Source organism: Leptonychotes weddellii, chromosome 8, assembly GCF_054177405.1.
Source record: "Leptonychotes weddellii isolate Sample4059 chromosome 8, ASM5417740v2, whole genome shotgun sequence".
Taxonomy (NCBI): Eukaryota; Metazoa; Chordata; class Mammalia; order Carnivora; family Phocidae; genus Leptonychotes; species Leptonychotes weddellii.
In genome coordinates, this window is record NC_138376.1 from 127,549,795 (window position 1) to 127,570,927 (window position 21,133).

Below are 21,133 nucleotides of genomic sequence, written 5' to 3' on the forward strand. Positions count from 1 at the left end.
CTTTCAGAATACATGGCATTGCCTTGATTCAGTATACATCTGTTTAAGCAATTCTTTTAGGTTTTTGTTTGAAACTAACCATCTTCATAAACTCATCTGAAAGTTGAAAACAAAAGTAATATGAATCGCTGTACAGCCAGAGATGTGGTTATTCACTGAAATTTAGAATCAGAAAGCAACTTTATGATCAGACATTCCAAATCCTTATTATAAAGCACATCGGGTCCAGATGGGTTGATGCCCAGGGCAGCTTGTTGGTGACCACCCAGGACCATGTCAGATCATGTCAGCTGCTTTTGCTTCTGCTTTCCATCTCAATCCAGCACCTGGTGGAGTGCAGCAAGTGTGATCATGTCTTTCTTTAACTCCAAACTTCCCAATGCTTTCCCATCTCACTCAGAGCAAAATCCCAAGTCCATATAGTAGTAAGTATGGTCTCACATGATATACCCACTTCTTGCTTCTGGGACTTTACTTCCTATGACTCATTGTCCCCATTCTTTCCATTCCAGGGACACAGAACTCATTGCTATACCTCAACCACTATAAAGCTGGCTCCTCTTTGAGAATTCTCTTCCCTGGCATCACTTTGCCTCTGGTCCTCTCTCTCTTGGTTCCTCCAGGTCTTTATTCAAATGCTACCTGAAACCATCAGGCCATCCAATCTAAAGGGGCGACCCCCTATCCCCACTGATTGCATTCTTCTTAGCACTTATCAGTATGTGACCTGCTGTAGATCTTTAAATAATGTTTGCTTAGTTCCATCCAACTAGGATGGAAGCTCCACAGGACCAGGAAAATGGATAGGAGAGTTACTCCCAGGGAGCAGAATTAGAGTTAATTGAAGAACTATCCACCGTCAGCCACAGGGTCTCCACAGAGCCTCCCCAGCATTCATTCTTAAATGCCATGGACAGCGGATGCTCTCTGTCTCCCATTATTTAATTTTTTCCTGCACTGGAGATGGTGTTGCACTTATCCTGCACCTGTTTCACATCATTGCTGGTGTGAGGGAGACACACATGACTTTTCTATTGGACCATAGCTTTCTACACACTGTTTGCAGACAGTACTGTGGTCTGGACTTGGCATTACATGTACTGACCGGGTGGGACACTGGGTTGTCTCCCTTGGAGATGGGCAAGAATATTTCCTTTGGGAAGAAGAGTGCAAACAGATTATCTCATGCTACTGGATGGTTAAATGGACACAAAAATTCATACACTTCTCCCCATAGTATAGAGTTGTCACTGGAAGCTTTGGCAGCACCCAGGTGACAGTCCCCAGCCATCTCTTTGCTTCCAGGAAGGGCCACAGACATAGTCCTTGCCAACAGAACATAAACAGAAGTATTTTTGTCACTAACAAGTCACAGCAGGAGAAAAGTTGAGATGAGTCCTTAACCCTGTCATGCCCCTCCTGTTGACGGGGGAGTAGAGGTGCAAAGTGTGAGCAACCACAGACTCGAAACCATCAAGGTCTGACCAGGACCATGGACTTGGACTTCTGTGTGAGCAAGCACCAAACTCCCACTGTGTTAAACCCCTGAAAGACTGGGGTCCTTTGACTGTACCAGCTCTTACTCTACCTAAAGCATGCTCAGAGTTGCTCTTTAAAAACTGTTCTCACCCTCTCCCAAAGCTAGAAAGTTAAGGGTATGAACTAATGGCTCCCAATACCACCAACACACACACACACACACACACACACACACACACACACACACACACAGTGCATTTGCCTAGAATGGACTCTCAAGTGACAGTTAACCAAACAAACACGATCTCCTCCTTGTTTATTTTCCCTGCATGCATAAATATGCATTATGCAGTGTTCTTTGATTATTACTGACAATGATTTTTTTTAAAAATGACAATTCCTGGTACCCCATTAAATCATAAAATGGAATTATGAGTACTAAACAGTGGTCACTATAAAGTGCTCTGGGAAGAGATCCAAGAAAATCTGAAAACTTGGGAGTCAGTGACAAGAAGTGCAGAGGAGAAGCAAGAGTTAGATGGTGAAGGTGCCTCCTCACATGCCCAAATAAAGGGTTTGGATTTGATATTAAGTAAATGCGCCTTTAGTAAACGTGTTTAAGATTCTCTCTACTTAAATGTCCCCTGCTCGGAGACTTCTTCCGTTCCTGGAACACCCACCTAACTAGAAACTCTGTCCTTGAAGTGTGTTATGTCTCTTCGTCCAATGATCCCTTTCCTGTCCACCTTCCTCACTAGAACAGAAGCTTCCTGAGTCAGTCAGGGGTTGTTGTCTTACTCATCTCCCACATATTCTCCGGACTGAGCAGATGATCTGGCCCAGGGTGGACATTCAGTAAGTAACTGTTGAATGAATAAAACGGGAAATGTTTGTGACAGGTCTGTGTCACCCTGTGCATGTGCCTAGACTCACAAGAGTCTAGACATGTTGTACCAAATGGAAAATAAACCCTTCAACCTTAGAGCCAGAAATGTATACCTAAATATGTTGTAAGGGGGCCATATAATTGCCACGTTCTTCTTCAAGTTTTGCCAGTTCATGTTTCTATCAGTAAGAACACTGGTACAGTGAGTGCCGGGTTGCCTTGCTAGAACAAGCAGACATGAGCCAGCTTCCCTCTACCTGGAGCACATGGTAGTTAACAGCGTCATGGGGACGTATCTTCAGGCCATCCCAGAGCTGGAAAGCTCATTACCGACAATTAATGAGGTGAGTTTGTTTGTTTGTTTTTTTTTTGAATTCTATGTGCCAACCCTCATTGGGTTCCCTTGTCACCTCCAAAGCAGTCCCGCCCTGCCAACACACACTGGCATTGAAAATCCCTATTTGGGAATGAGAAAAAATACTTCTGTTTCTGTAATGCCATTCAGACATGATAAATAACACAGTAACCTAAAAAGTATTTATCATTCTCCAAATCCCTTTTCTGAGCCAAGGTGTGTGTTTAGCAAACAGCCAACTGCTTAAGGAATTGGAGAAGAATAAATTCTAGACACTAGTGAGATACATAAGGAAAAGCAAGATAACAGGTCTTCTTCTCAAGAGTATTTGGTTGAGTGTTAAACCTGAAACCCTCACTGCAGGTAAAATTTATATCTAGTTCTTAACAATATAAATAAGGGCCCTCAAGGCGGCAACCTGAAATACATCAGGCACAGGAGCGTCTCCACTGAAAGGAACTCTCATGGGCATGAGCTGCTAAAAACCGTGCAGGTCTGTGGAGAATGAAATGCCACCATGACCTCAGGAGCAACAATCCTGATTACGGTAGCCAAGCAGATTTAAATGCCTGGAAGCCTCTGCCTGTGGCCTCATGGCAGCAGGAACACAATAGTTCTGGTTTTTGTTTTTTAAGATTTTATTTAAGACAGAGAGACAGAGAGCATGAGCAGGGGGGAGAGGCAGAAGCAGACTCCCCGCTGAGCAGGGACCAGGACCGCCCCCCCCACCCCCAGTGCGGGACTCCATCCCAGGACTCTGGGGTCATGACCTGAGCGGAAGGCAGATGCTGAACCGACTGAGCCTCCCAGGTGCCCCTATAGCTCTGTTCTTATCTGCTTATTCAGAGGTGATCAAGTTCAGGAAAAATAATTCATTATAACCAAACTCCTGAGAGATTGATTTATGAACCAGAATGCCAATATTATCAGTTGATAACATGAGCTTCAGCTGAGGAAGCAGTGGACGTCTGTTGTACCATCAATAGGTCTCTCTAACAAATTTATTTTCAGGCTACATTCCTTATTTTACTTAGTTCACCTATTACGATAAGCTCTTAGGTGATTTTCCCAGGAGTTAAAGGCACTGAAATAATCACATATGTCTGTGATGTGAAGTTACTACTCAAAAATCAAAAGACAGTGTTAATTAAGCATAGGGTTTACCAATCCCCATAAAGTTACTGGATTACTAGCTGAAAATGCATGCGAATCTAGACTATTATATAAAAACAATAATCAGTTTTTAGTTTATGTAAATTCACAACAAATGCTGTAATCAATAGAAATGTTTATTCTTTCCCATAGAAAAGTCATCCCTTTGTCTGATTCATGAATATATTTTTACAATAATGGTTTCTTTTAAATAATTTATGTTCACGTGAATTATGGATCCCACTGCCTTTCACACTAAAGGCATGCAATTCTGCAAGCCATGTCCCATGTATCAGCAAATTACTCAGGGAAATGGCACACATTTATTTGAAAAGCTGTGAGTCATTACCTTCAGATGCTGTTATTAATTAAAAGTGCAATGCTGAGAGGGACGGATTTCCCGATGTTAGCACTAAATTGATCTACCTCGTGATATGAAACCTGGTTTTGCTGAACTCTGAGCATGTAAGTACTGATTTTTTCTTGTGGGTGTTATGTTCTCACTTTGAAGTCTAAAGTTGAATTTTCAATGCGGAACAAATTAAGATGTTATAAGCACCAAGTAGGTTTGTTATATCTGAGAGTGTATGAAGGGATTCTTTTAAAGATGGCTCAGTGAACATCTGTAAATGGTATAGCTGAGTACTCCCCCCCTGTACATCTCATAGAGACTATATATTGAACTACTTGGAGGTTTTTCAAAAGAAAAAATGTTTGAGTTATCATAGAATAAAAATACTGATAATAAACATTAACTGAAATTCTTAATGTTAGTTATCATTATATGTCACTGATATAATAATAAGTGTTTAATATGTAAGATTTTACTGTGGAGGAGGTATTATTAGACAATAATAGATATTAAATTGTGTATATTGTTATTGTCCCTACTTTATACATATTGAGGCTCAGGGGGATATATAACTTCCTCAGCACATGACATCGTTAAGGGGCAGTCAGAATTTGCTCTACTCCCTAGTATGTTAACTAAAGATACACTGCTCTTTTTAATGCCAACACCCTCTGATGCTCTTTAAAATGTACTGAAAGAATGAATTTAACAAAAATGATCATACTGAGTGAGATATAAATTACTATGGGGGATAGGAGTAAACTTTCCAGCCTATTTTGGATAATACAAAACCTTCACAGCCATGCTAGGGGAGGTGACTGACTACTGAGTGACCAGGTTGATTTCTGAGATGTCAGGAGGACCAATTTCATCAGACAATATCACTATGAAGTGGAAACACCCACAAATCATTATATATGTTACTGCACCTTCCCTACAGATTGTTGGGCAATTTTGCTTAATGTCCATGTAAACCATAGAAAACAATAAAGAATCCAGAAAGAGACTCACACATCTATGGGCAATTCATTTTTGACAAAATATAACATAAATTGACCAAAGTGTAAGGGCTAAAACTACTAAACATACAGAAGAAAGCATATGAAAAAATATACTCAACTTTGAAAACATGAAGATTACTTAGTTATGACACCAATTACAAAAACTATGCAGCAAAAAAATAAATTGGATTTTAATCAAATATAAAACTTCTGTCCTCTAAGACAGTCTTCAGAAAATGAAAATACAAGCCACTGACAGAAAGGGTTTATAATATATCTATCAGACAAAATAATGATACTTAGATTATATATAGAATTCTTACAACATAATAAAACAACTAATGAAAAATAGCAAAATCCTTGCAATCTCTTAAAATAAGAATGCATAAAAATGGTCAATAAGCATCTGAAAAATGTTTGACATCTTTACTTGACATCAGGGAAATGCATCTTTAGTTGACATCAAGGAAATGCCAAGTAAAACCTCAATGATATAATATACACCCTAGAAGGGCTAAAATTAAGGAAAGAGACAATACAACGCGGATGTAGAGCACCTGGAAGTCTTACACATTGTGTGTTGGAGTGCAAAACAGTACGATCATTTACAAAGCAGTTTAATAATATCACTATACCCAACAATCCAGGCATTACACCCCTCGATATCTACCCAAGAGAAATGAATACATATGTTCACCCAACGACTTTTAAACAGATGCTCCTAGCAGATTTACTCAGGTATCCAAAACCCGAAAACAACCCAAATGTCCATCATCAAGTTAGGAGATAAACAATTTGTGGTACACCCATATGTGTAATACTTCTCAGCAATTAAAAGGAAGAAACTATTTATATACTCAGCATCATGCTGAGCAAAAGAAGGCAGACAAAGAGCACATGCTGTGATTCTACTTTTGTGAAATTGTGGAACAGGCGAAACTAATCTACAGTAACAAAAATCATACCAGAGGTATGCTAGTCATCAGAAGTAGAAAGGAGGAATTATTTCAAAGAGGCATAAACTAGCTTTTGGGGGTAGACATGTTCTATAATTTGTGTTGGTGTCTACACTGATGTATACATTTGTCAAAAGTCATCAAACTATATAATCAGGATAGATATATTTTATTAAATATGAATTATAACCATAATAAATTATATAAGAATGGCTACACTTTACCATTTTCACCTCAGATTGTCAAAAATTTAAAGATGTGACAAGACATTTTTTGTTAAGGCTTTGGGGAAACAGGCACTTTTTTTTTTTTTAAAGATTTTATTTATTTATTTGAGACAGAATGAGAGAGAGAGAGAGCACATGAGAGGGGGGAGGGTCAGAGGGAGAAGCAGGCTCCCCGCTGAGCAGGGAGCCCGATGCGGGACTCGATCCAGGGACTCCAGGATCATGACCTGAGCCGAAGGCAGTCGCTCAACCAACTGAGCCACCCAGGCGCCCGAAACAGGCACTTTTGTACACTGCTGGTTGAAATGCAAATTGGTTCATGCAATATTTAGCAAACCTACTTAGCATTTATCTTTTGACTTAGCAATCCTACTTCTAGTAATTTACCCTAAAGATACACCTCAACAATACAACTACTATACATATGCATAAGGTTATTCATGGCAACATTGTTTATAAATGCCGATTATTAAGAACAACCAAATCCTCCCCCCACAGGAGTTGAAAAAACAGATACCTCTACACAAGGGGTATATTATGCAGCTTTAAAGAAGAATAGGAAACTGCTCTGTGAACTGATATAATGTGATTTCCAGGATACATTGCTAAGTGAAAGTAGAGTGCAAATATCTTTAGTTTGTGACCTTTTATATGAGAAGGAAAATGAAGAAAATAAATATGTTTCTACTCACCAGTGCAGAAAGAAGTACAGAATGTATAAACAGAAAATAGATAGGAGGTAGGCTCAGAAGAAAACAGAAGAGATGGAAAGTAACACCTACCAGCATACTATTTTTCATAGTCCGACTTTTAAAATGATTTCCATGTATCATATACACACAAGAAATAATAAAGTCAACAATAATACTAAAATAGAATGCAAACAGAAAGCAACCTAATTATATTTCAAATGAGAGACACACACAGAAAAGAATGAAAAGAACTGACCCAAGTGACTTTTGGCCAGTATATCTTTATTAGATATCCTCAGGCTGAACAGAAAAATGAAACATAAACAAATATTAAATTCTAGTTATAAGCGATTTGTTTTCTTTTTTTTTTTTTCTTTTTCAGTGGGTGTGACTTAACAATTCTAATGCTACTGTCTGTAAATTCTGGGATTGAGCAAATAAGTAAATATACTGTAGCCAGATGAAGCCAGGACTTTCCAGGTGAGGCATAGGAGGGAGGATTTGAGAGTAAACCTTTTATATTACATTTGAATTGGTGGTGCCAGAATGAACCCATGATTTGATAGATGGATGTAGATTTGATGTACATAGTGACATATACATGTATAGTTGATATGTTGAGAGATAAACAGGTGTGTGTGTGTGTGTGTGTGTGTATGCACACACGCATATTTCCTGGCTGTGTCTGTTAAGAAGAACTAAACGCAATAATATCCAGTAGCAGTGAGTATATCTTATCATATTATGAGATATCATAACCTTGGTTTCCAAATAACATTCTCACTAAAATTAATCAGGACTCATTGGAAAGACTACTGATTCCAGGGCTGAGACTGCAGAAGAACAAGATGAGACAGAGCATATTGCTATGCCAAAAACTAAGAGAGTGTTGAAAACATAATGGGGCCATGACAAGAGGACACAGGAACCCATTTGCAGGGGCTCCCATTGGCTAAAATGCATTTACTATAGTAAGAATGCATGATTCCATATTAAAGCGAAGAAATTAATAGTAGAAACATAAAAGTGCTCACACTTTAACTCCAAAGCATAAATTTAGAAGGAATGATCAAATTAGAAGAACACCGTTTGATACTCATTACAGCAATAATTTATTCTGGCAAGAATCATCAGTGGGTACTAAAAATAGTGGATGAAATATTTAAGGAGAAACAAGATATTGACCTATTCTCAAAGTATCTCCTCACATGATACTTATTAATAACAAAGATAAAGTAAGTAAGATTATATTAGTAAGATTATATTAGAGAAACCTGGAAGACATAACTTTAACAAAATGATCAAAATTAACATCATTGGTAAAGGAGCAAGTCAGTACTATGTACCATCTGACATAACATACTAAAAACATCAGTCTGTGTTCTTCCAGTTACAAATGCTCTCCCTGAATCCATTTTTTAGTAAACACCCAGCAATCACAGATCAGAGGATGTTGAACACAGTAACTAGCCTGCGCTTGTCAAAATGTCACAGACTGATGAACTGTTCCAAGTTAAAGAAGACAAAGAAGTGAGAACTAAAGGCAACAAATATTCCTGGACTGGATCTTAGATCAATTTTTTTTCCTTCTGCTAAAACAGACATGACTGAGATAATTGATTAAATTTGAATAATGACAGGTGGCTAACGAGAAGCATAATACAACTGATAATTGCACTGCAGATATATCAAACAATGTCCTCAATTTCAGGAAACACACACTAAATTATTTACCTGGAAGGAAGAACATGTCTGCAACTTAACTTTGATAGGTTCACAAAAAATTATATAACATATGTATGTTATATATATTAGTATGTTAGTATATATTTATATGTAAAATAAATCTGGTATGAACATTTGAGGAATCTAAGCAAAGGGCATATGGGAATTGTTCATATTATTTTTGCAAATTCTCTGTAGGTCTGCTATTATTTCAAAATAAAATACTTTTGAAAACTACCATAATTAAGCACATCATTGTAAAAACAGATAAAAACAAAAGATAAGGAGACCATATTGAGAAAAGACAAAAAAAGTAAAGACAGAAAAACGATAATACAATGACAGCAAAAAAAGGAGAACAGAACAATAGAATGCCAGCTTACAAAGTATGAAAAGAAAGAAAAAAAGAAATGTCAGCCCTAAATTCTATATCCAGTGATAATATACTCAGAAACTTAGAAGATAGAAAGACATTTAAAAAAATAATAAAAACTCAGAGAACTTATCACTAGCAGACATGCACCACAAGGAAAGGAAAGTTATCAGAGGAAAGCTGCAATCTTCTGGAAAAGATAAGGACCACCAAAATCAACATATGTATGAAAATAAAAAAGAACATATTTTAAATTGCTCTCTTATTTTCTTTATAATATATGTAATTAATGTGGTGCTAAAGGTCTATGTAAAAGTAAATTAGCAAACAATATGTATGACAAAATGCTTCAATAAAAAGGTTGAAATTATTGCAATCATAAAAATGCAAAATCCAGCTAGATGCTATCTATAAGAAATGTCCTTTAGAGACAGTTTGAAAGTAAAATGATAAAAAATGTTATACTATGCAAACAGGAGGCATAAATAAGCTGGAATGTTTATCTTAATATCAGGCAAACCAAAATTCAAGGCAATGTGTATCACCTGAGATAAAGAGGGATATTTCATAATGATAAAAAGTTCAATGCATCATGAACACTTAATCATAAATGTGTGTGAACCTGACTGTATCTATTAAGGTTCCACCAGAGAAACTGAATCAGTAGAATATATCTATTAAAAGATTTATTGAATGGAATTGGCTTACATGGCTGTAGGGGTTGGCTGGGCAAGTCCAAAGTCTATAGGCACGCTGGAACTTTCAAGCATGAGCTGAAACCATAGTCCACAGCTAGAATTTCTTCTTTGGAGAAGCCTCAGTTTTGCTCCTAAAGCTTTTCCACTGATTGAATCAGGCCCACCCACAGAGTAATCTTCCATACTTAAAGTAAACTGATTATAGACATCAATCCAATCTACTAAATACATTCACAGCCCGTACCCTAGATTAGTGTTAACTATACAACTGGGGACTACATGCTAGACGAGTTGACAAATAAAACTGAATATCAAACTGAGCATAGAACTTCAAAATACACCAAACAAAACCTCACTGAAGGAAGATATAGACAAACCCACAACCATAATAGATTTTAATACCTCTCTTGGTAACAGAGAAAAGAACAAGACAAAGAATCATAAGCATAAGGAATAACTGAAGAGCATTATCAACTACCTTGATTAACTCACACTTAAAAAATAAAATATAGTAATATAAAGCAATCATTGGGTATGCTATGTAACATATTACCCCAACTTTAGTGGCTTAAAACAACACATCTTTATCATTTCAGTTTCTGTGGGTTAGGCATCTGGACATGGTTTAGCTGGGTCCTTTGCTTTGTTGTCTCATCAGGCTGTAATGCAGATGTTGATTGGGCTGCAATTTCATCAGATGTCAGACTGGGGAAGGATCAACCTACAGGCTCCCTCCAGTAATTGGAGAATTCATTTCCTGGCAGGTGAAGGATTCATGAAGCTTGCTTTACTAAATCCAGCAAGAGAGAGAGGGAGACAGAAACAGAGGCCAAAGACAGAGAGAGACTCCAAGACCAGTCTGTGAGAAGGACAGAATCTTGTATAACACAATCACATAATTACAGGTAATTTGCCCTATTCTATTGGTTATAAGCAAGGCACAGGTTCCACCCAACCTCAGGGGGAAGGAATTACATAAAAGCACAAGTACCAAGAAGCAGGATCTTGGGAGCCAGCTTAAAATCTTTCTATGACAATCCCAAACCCAACAACTGAAGAAATCATACGTTTTCAAAATTCACATGAAAGGAAAGATAGAAATATATATATATCAGAAAACTAAAGAAAAGTTTAGAATCCAGAGCTAAACTCTAACTTAAAGAAGCTAGAAAAAGATGCATACATTAAAGCTAAAATAATTAGTAGAAAGGAAATTATAAAAATAAGAACAGAATGAATGAAATGGAAAATAGACAACTGAAAAAATAACAAATCACAGTGCTTGAGAGAGTAAAGGTGAAAAAGTTAAAAAAAAAAAAACCCTCAAACTATCAAAATCATAATGAAAATGAGATATCATTACAGACCCTACAAGTAATAAAAGGTAAATGAGGGAACAAACTTTTTGCCAATAAATTTAATGACATAGTTGTAGTCACATTTTTTTGAAAAACACAACTTCAAAAACTGAAGGTGAATAGAAAATATGGATCACCCTTTACCTCTTAAAAAGATTGAATTCATCATTGAAAACCTTTCCACAGTAAAAATTCTAGGCCTAGATGGCTTCACCAGTAAATTAATTCAAAGACTAAAGAGTAAATACTACCATCATTTCAGAAATTAGAGGAGGAAAAAAATACCAATTCATTTTATTTAACCAAAGCAAACCAGATAAAGACATTATAAGAAATGAGAACTATAAACTAATATCCCTCATGAAACTTGATAAAAATACACTTAGCAAACATGAATAAATCAAATATAGAAATACATAAAAAAGACATCATGACTAAGAGTGTTTTAGCCTAGAAGCGTAAAGTTGATTGAATAATTAAATATCAATTAATTCACCATATTAACAGAGAATGAGATTAACTATATAATTTTATCAAAAAACGTAAACAAACATTTGATAATATTCAATCCTTATTCTAATAAAAGTTCTCAGCAAACAAATAAAAGGAAACTTTCTCAAATTAATAAGTCATTTAAAAAATAGTTACCATTATACTTAATAGGAAAAGTAATGCTTTTTCCCTAAAATGGAGAGATGTCTTCTCTCACCATTTTTATTCAACATTGTTCTGGAGGTTCTAACCAGTGAAGGCAAGCAATAACATTGAAAATATATATCCACAAAAAAGATTATTTATATAGATAAATGATAGATGATAGATAGATAGATAGATAGATAGATGATAGATAGATTAGATAGATAGATAGATAGATAGATGATAGATAGATAGATAGATAGATAGATGATAGATAGATAGATAGATAGATAGATAGATAGATAGATAGATAGATACACATACCAGAATTTCATAGCAGCTTTATTCATTATAGCCAAAATCTGGACACTGTCCAAATGTCCATCCACAGCAGAATGGATTGAAACATAGTGCCATAAAATGGAGCAAACTACTGATACATATGAATTAATTTCAAAGTATTGAATAGAGCAAAGAAACTGGACACTAAGAAATACATCTTATATGGTTCCATTTATATGAAGTTCTTAAACAGGAAAAAATATGATGGTCAAAAGCAAAACACTGATTGCCTCTTGGGACAGAATTGAAGGAAAAGGCACAGATGGACTTCATGGAATGAAGGAAAGATTCTGTACCTTGGTAAGGATATCAGTTATCCCAGTGCATGCATTCATCAAAAATCATCTAACTGTACACTTAAGACCTGTGCATTTCATTTTATGGAAATTTACCTCTAAAATTTTTATTTTGATTTTTATTAAAGACTTTATTTATTTGAGACAGCACGAGCAGAGAGGGGAAGAGGAGGAGGGTGAAAGAATTTGAAGCAGACTGCACTGAGCATGGAGCCCGACATGGGGGCTCGATCCCACAACAGGGAGATCATGACTTGAGCCAAAACCAAAAGTCAGACACTGAATTGATGGAGCCACCCCTACCTCTAAAATTTTTAAATGAACTGTAGGAAAATATTGGAACTGAATTAATAGTATGAGCTGTGGTCATGGGGTCTAAAACAACTTTTTAAATATGTAAGGCTTGAAAATGAGTAACTATGTTGAAGATTTAAAAACGGAAGCACAGATTCACAGCGGCAGAGTAAAAGTCGTGAGCCCCAAACATTGTATACTTACATCAGCCACCCACCACATGATCCTGGTGGTCCATTGCCTGCTCTTCTAGCAAGGAAGAAAGTTCTGTCCCTGTAAGTAGAACTCAAGTAAACCTTAAGCCAGAGATCCTATACCTCTGATTAATTAAAGTGTGGAGCAGAGGGTGGAGTTGCCAGATTTAACAAAAACAAAGGATGTTGCGGCACCTGGGTGGCCCAGATGGTTAAGCCTCTGCCTTCGGCCCAGGTCATGATCCCAGGGTCCTGGGATCAAGCCCCACATCGGGCACCTGGCTCAGCAGGGAGCCTGCTTCTTCCTCTCCCTCTCCCCCTCCTCATGCTCTCTCTCTGTATCTCTGTGTCTCAAATGAGTAAATAAAATCTTTAAAAAAAAAACAAAAACGAAAAGAAAGGATGTTCAATCAGATTTGAATTTCAAAGCAAGTAATTTTTTAGTAGAAATATGTCCTGTGCAATAATATTTGGGACATAATTATACTAAAACAAAACAAAACTAGTGTGTCAAATTCTAGTTTAACTGGGCATCCTGTATTTTTTCTGGCAATTTTAATAGAGAAATAGATTTAGAATGAAAATGATCTTCCAAAGCTCTCAGGAGTAGGCACAAGAGCTAAGACGAGTCTGTGATAATAAAAGTTACATAACTTTATGGCTGGGAGGGGCCTGGTTTTGTTTTCTAACAGATTCCTTAAGCCAAGCGTGCAGATGCCCTGCAGTTCATCTGGGTCCTTGCTGTATTGCAGCTCCCCCGGCTTCCCAGCTGAGCGCGGAGCTGTGGGTGGATGCGGGCTGGGCATAGGATGGGCACAGGATGGACATGGGATCATCCGATTCCGGTGGGGGCAGGTCGAATTTGTCAGAACTACATTGAGGTTATGAATGTCTTCCAAATGAAATTTGAAGAATAAAGTGATTGCAAAGTTAAAAAACAAATCCTGTCCCTGACCTCCCACTTGCACCGTCAGATATATTCCATCTTGTAAGATGCTCTCTGAACCTGTTAGTCTACTCTGCAGGTCTCACACTACTGAAAGCCTCTCCACTTCTGAACATTTGCTCTCTGGTTGACAATCATGATAAGACAGAACCTAGAAAAGGATAAAGACTTATATTTTTATGGCAGTCGTGCCACCCAAAGATAAAGGCATTAAACTCGTGGTCAGCTAACTCCCCTGAAGCCAGCAGCTCCTGCCATAGCTGGATTCCGATGAGGTGATCGGTTGGAGAGAGTGGACGTGGAGCTGTGAGGTTTCTCATCAAGCTGAAGAGGAGCAGCGAGGCATTTGAGGTGGAGGAAAATGGTGAGGCCACTGGAGTCCTGCAAAGAGGCCGATGGACAACCAAAGATTCAAGCACAGTGATTCAAAAGTAAAAGATTACCAGTAAGACACTCCTGAGCTTGTTTATTTCAAGGTAACAAATAACATCACAGGAAATGAAATGCACCAGTCCAATAAAACCTGGACATGGTGAGGACGAAGGAGGCTTATTTTGGCAAGGAATTGAGATCTTTGGGACCTGAGATTTTGTTTTGGCTTCATCCATGTACTTCTCAATTTCTGTCATTTGACCTTTTTTCTTTTCATTTTTCCCATTTAAAAATGAAATAATAAATGTTCTCTCAGCCTTTTCTATAATATTGATAAATTGTGGGGGTAAATTTAATCAGTACAAAATTATCCAAGTTTAGCACTTGGCAAGAAAAATACTAATTCACAGATACAAATAATCTTAAATTTGTTTTTTTATTACATGAGAAATCACAGAATAAAGATTTATCTTAAGGGAAAATATCAAGAGTTAGACAGAAATGTTTTATAATACACACCTCAAACTGTAGGCGAGAAAAAAGCCCTCCAATCTCAGATATTTCTTTGAGTATACCTAGTTTTTCACTAAAAATAATTAAATGAATTTAATGCTAAGTGATGTTATGTCACCTTAATGCTTTATTTTAGAATATATTCATGCAACTCCATCAGGAGCATGTGAAAGTGCAAATAATGGCAAGACTGTGTCCCTTGTTCTGATTTTTTTCCCTTGCATCTTACTGGTACTCATTATCTCCATGGATTGGTTATTTTATCCCTGGTTCTTCCTAACTTTATTTTGTTTTGTTTGCCTCATAAACAAGTGAGAAAATCTTCTGGTTCTTTTCTCAAGAAGGAAAGTACATCTGAACCAGCTAATAAAATAGACTCATCAATTTTCAAAGTGTTAAGTCCTTCATGTGATCCTGGACTCAGTAGCTGGAAATGTTAAGATTCTGAGAATTACTGGTGAAGACCTTAAAGTGCAATTATTAAATTCAGTGCATTGATTGGAAATTATTGCACTGTATATTTTCCGAGTCACATTTTATGAATTACATGGATTATTATATTAGTAACCTCATTGTCTAATTCGCTAGTAGCAAAGTTCCTTCACACAAAGTTGGCTAGGTTAAAAATAACAATTCTACATATTCAAACATCTACCCGAGCTCCCAAACAGTATGGGAAAATGGCATAGTAGCATAGTAGAATGAAAAGTCATATTTGGTTCTCTTACACTTTTCCTAGCTCATCAATAACATCCTGTTCGCTCCTTCTCCATTGTGCAGATAGCACTAATTTATGTGAAGGTTTGAGTCCTGTCATAATTCCCCAAGCCCCAGGCAGCCAAGCATCAGTTAGCAACTGTTGGATACCAAGTTACTAAATGCTTCTCACTATGAACTATCAAGACCCAAATGGAAAGTAACAAGAATCCTACAAAAATAACAATAGATCATTTGTTGCAAGTGAAAACTATGTTAACTAGTTGCATATGACTTTTGACACCGGTGGAGCAATCACTGAATGGTTAATAAAATAGCTATTTCCCCAGAAAAGACACATTCAACAAGCAGTAAAAAGAGGAAGGTGGTAGAGAGGGGTCAGAAGCAAAAAGAAAGTAGAGGACTTTATTTTGTAGCTTTTGTAAAGCATTTTTTCCCAAAATGTTTAACATGTCCTGTGAATTCTCTTAAAAAGAAGGGTCAGACTCAGGGGAAAATTTCATGTAACTTCTTATATTGAAGACATAAAGAAGCAAAAGGACATGAATTGATGATTTCATGACTTCCTGCTTTCTATTTCCTTTTGCTCATCTCTTGGCTGGGAAAATGGAACAAAGCAATGAAAAATAGACAACAATAAAAGAGCAATAGAAATGATCCAAGTGGCCACTAGAATATTCTAATGATTCTGCATTTTGGTGATGACATCATTACATCAACATAATATTTCATGGCTTTATTATCGTGTTAAAATTATATTGTCTTAGGTCACGTATGCTGAGCATACCAAGGGCTAATGCTAATAACTGTCAACTCTTCCATAGATGATATGATTGATGCCAAGAGCCTTGAGAGGTCCCACAGCCCCCAAATGGCCAACTCTATAAACTGGCTAATATCTCATGTTCAGAATGTGCTTTAATTCCTTTACCATATATGCTTGGTCCCTGTTAAAATTCAAATACCCCAGAGTGGACGTATGCCATGCTTAAGGCATTTGTCATGTTGTGTGAACAAAGGATCTGAGCGCAGGTTTTTCAGAGACTGTTAGATGCTACCAGCCGCATCCTCCTTCGTAAAAGGACGACAGTTCCCAGACTTTTGCCACACACCACAGCCTGTCAGATCGAAGTAGAAATTATTCAGGGTGGGTTTTGGAAGTAGAGCCGCCACATTGTGTGGGTGGCTAAGGGAAAAATAGAAGGGGCTGGGTTGTTGGTAGCAGAAAGGACAGTGCCCCTCTTTCAACCTAGATGACCACTTCCAGGCTTCTTGAGATGTGGAAAAGAAATTGTTCAATACAGATTCATCGTTTTTAGCTAATATTGTTGGGATTTTTATTATTTGCAAATGAACAAAATTTCTAACTAAAGCAGCAGGAAATACAAGTATAGAAATGCCTTCGAAGACTGAAATCAAAACGAATGTGTGACATAAGTTGACAATTTGACAACATTTGTGTTAATTCTTACAGATAATGGAGCCGAGCGAGTGGCACAGACATAGGCGAGGGAGGGGGAGAAAGAACCACTCGCTGCAGGCGGGCAGCTGAGGAGCACGTGGGGGTCCTGGGGGCGGGAAAGCAGCCCAGAACGAGGATGCCCAGGTTCCAGAGACAAGTGCAAGCGAGACAAGGTCTCGCTCCAGCAGGTGCAAGATGGCATTTGGGGCATCCCCACTTTCCTTAGCACACACACACACACATGTCCCCACATCTTGGGACCCGAAGTTGTCCAAACCTAACAGCTTTTTTCCTTACCTGCACCCCAGGACCATTTAAAACACAGCCGTGGGACAGTCTGAGGTCAGCATGCTGCCGTCAGTAGGAATGCAGAGGGCAGGTGACTTTGCTCTACCCCTGGCCAAGGGGACAGCCACCAGCATCCCCCCCCCAGCTCCACACATTGTTAGGGCACAAACACGACGTGCTCTGTAGAGACGAGCTGTCCCACCAGAGCCTGGCCCTCCGACCTGGGAAGAGGGAGTGAGTGGGACAAGATTCATGCCTCCTCCATGTGGGGGCAGGAAGAAAGGGGAAAGTGGACACACACACACACCATACCACACACACACCACACACCACACACTCACATACATTACACCACACACACTACACATATCACAAACACACACCACATCACACACACACCACACCCTCCACACACATACCACATACACACATTATACTACATATACTCACACATAATACACACATCGCACACACCACACACACCACACACACACACATCATACACGTACACACATCACACACAATACGTATAATAGACACATACCACATACAATTGCACACATACCACACATACACACACACACACACGTGTGGGCACAAATATTCAGAATACACATGCTCTGGGACAGGGCTTCTTTCCAGCATACAGCTCTCGCATTTGGAGCTCAGATGCACCTCATTTGGCTCAGCTCTAGCATCATGTCAGCAAATGAAGCAATTGTTTTAGTGATGACTGATGCAGTACATTTTTCTTCCCCGGAATTTTTCCATTGTCTGTTTGGGCTAATGTTGGACTTCATTTTGAATCCAGGGATCCTAATGATTAACTTTATGTCCTAATAAGTCCTCAAGATTTCCTAGAAAAAAAGTAAAAATGCATGGATAAAAGAAGTATCCAAATATCTTTGCAACCTTAACATAAAGTTTCTAGATCTCATACAGTATTTGTGCTACAATAACAGTGGCAATGATGAAACCCAAACTTTTTATTTTACAGGTGAGCAACCTGCATCCTAAGGTAGTGAAGGGAGTTTCTCAGGATCATCCCCGGCTAGTAGCAGGATTAGGACTTTTCCCAGGGCTTGGGACTCATACAGAACTCAGTCACTGCTTCCCTGTCATGACAAAGCCTGATTTCTCCCTCTCTATAAGAACTGCCATAAAGAGCCTAGACCTGCAGAGCAGATGAATGCTTTGTGCTCCCACAAAGCTACTGAAGGCCAACAACATATGGCCTGAAGTCTTAGGAAATATGGTCAAAGAAATTTATTCCCAAAGCCTGATCACAGATCTTCTAAAATTTCCAAAGATTGGCAAGGACCATCAATCGCCATGATGATGAGCGATAACAAGATACATCCTGCTAAATATGAAAACAGAATAGTCTTTCAAAGCAGGTGATTCTCCATTTCATTTAGTGGGTTTCTTTCTGCTGAACGATTCTGTTTCTCTAAAGTCATTCTAACCCTCCAGGGTTGTTGAAGACTTAATTTTACACCCTTTCTTAGAACTTTATCTTCTGTAATAACTGTCATTTGCTTAAGTGCTATAAAATCAAGATGACATAATCCTCTCCCTTGAAAGAACAAAATGGTGAAATTACCACCAAAATTTTTTTTTTAAAAAAGACATCTGCTTGCATTTGGTTATATACCAATTGAGAGTGACAATAAGAGACAATAAGATCATTGTCCATAGAGAATTAAAAAATTTAAAGAGTCTGTTTTTAATTATCACCATGTCCCTGTAATTCTAAACAACACTGGTGATAAGCTATCCCTCCCCACTGTGGCAGACCACAGCCTACACCCACCTTGGTCCATCCTTGCCTATACTGTCAGTCTGAGCTTTATACAGTCAGAGTCGACATTAGACTAATCTAATGGTCAGTAGTTACTGTAGTGTCCAAGGTCTGGGCACATGGTCTGAGAAAGGTACATCATAGTCCCTTTCTAGAGATTGATATGGATGCTCTGAGCAAAAGCGTATCTGACTTAGATCCCACAGTGCTGTAACTGTGTAAGCCAGGAGCTAAGAACGGTCTCATAGTGCTAAGAGAACTTGCTGGGATGAGGGTATTTTGGATGGAAGTGGAGCCAAGACACGGAGACACAGATTCACGATGATGTGCCTAAAGCTAGAGATGTGGCCAATTCTGATATTAAGCCAACATCTTTTCTAAGTTAATTTGAACTTTTGGATTCCGTCACTTGCAACTGAAAGTATCCTGACTGATAAAACATGAGATTTGCATAGTCTGTATTTCCCATTACACTGTCAAATGCCAAATTCCTTCATGTGTTTCTAGTGTCTGATTTCAGTTCAATTTTCCATGCTCTATGAAGTCTCAATTCTTCTGATGGGCTTACATGGGCATTTTCTGAAATCCTTTTGAACTGTGTCTGTTGGCTTCACTCACAATATCAAAACCTGGTTTCTGTCATTTTCTCCTATTTAATCTTCTCTAGAAGATAATGGGTATTAAAGGTTAAAATATATTTACAACTAAGCAGATAGTCATCGATCACACAACTGTGTAGCTATAAATATGCAGATATTATCCCCTTATCTTGCGCATGAGTAACACCTACTTTTCCTTGAAATTCTCCCTTCCCTTGGCCTCCACGATACCTCTTATTCTTGTCAAACTAAAATATGAGCAATCTTTTCTCTTTCTAACATGCTTCCATTGCTCCCTACGGTGCCTTTAAGCGTAAATGAAAACCTCTTTTCTGGCACAGGTCACGATGTGGAATCATGGTTAGTTGATGGACTGTGGCTCTGATTGCATCTTCTCCGCTAGTTAGAATTGAAGCTTCCTGAATCTTCAGGACTCTTATGTGCTCTGTTACTACTGTGTCTGGGTCACTTGATGTCCTTCCCCTTGAGCATTAGGCATTCAGTAGTTGTTTGCAGGATAAGTGAGTAGATGAATCAAAACTGATGTCCCACACCTTTCTGGACACACCTTTATGCCTCTGCCGCCCCGGGGCCCTACGTGCCAGCACAGTGCCCTGCTGCCGTGCCCACCTTGCTGACCTCACTCCTCTTCCCTTGGAACCTCTTCTCCCCTCAAACTGGAGAGCTCCTACCATTATTTTCACCTACCTCCTCTCTTTTGAGATTTGTCCTGAAGTCTTCCCTGACCTTTCCCCTCCTCCACCATCAGGATTAGGTGCTCAGAACATCCATATCAATCTCTAGAAAAGGACTATGACAAAGTAGGTAAGAGCCTTCCGGAACGCTTTGTCCCAGTAGTTAGCACAGCGCATTGTGGTGGTCTGAGCATTTGCCTCTATTGCCTCTATTGTCGAGTGCAGGAATGCTGCCATTTCTGTCGGCATCTCCAACACAACAACACATCTTTTAATGCCAAGATCTATTTTGAAGATGAAATCATTTATTGACAGCAAGAGACTTGGATTCCAGGTTTACTCAAGGACACTGTAGGTCATTTCTGCTCCCTGTTACAGTTTCAATACCCTGGCATTAGCATCATCCCACAAAGATGTTTTAATATATAGAATTTGTCCTACAATTCTGTCATTGAATTAAAGAAAAATCCCCAGAAAATAGAGGGGAAAAAAACCATTGCTACCAAGTAAACCACTTAACCATAAAATAAATGTGTTAAATCACTATGAACCATTTTTTTTTAATTTTACTAGTTCACCATATGTCACTGTAGTTGGGTGTTTGCAAAATTTCTGCCATAATTACCTTCCTGTGTCCATGCACTTGCATAATCCCCTCCCACACGGAGCCCGGGCTTGCCCATGTTACTTGTTTTAGGTGGAACAATAGTAAATATGAAAAAGG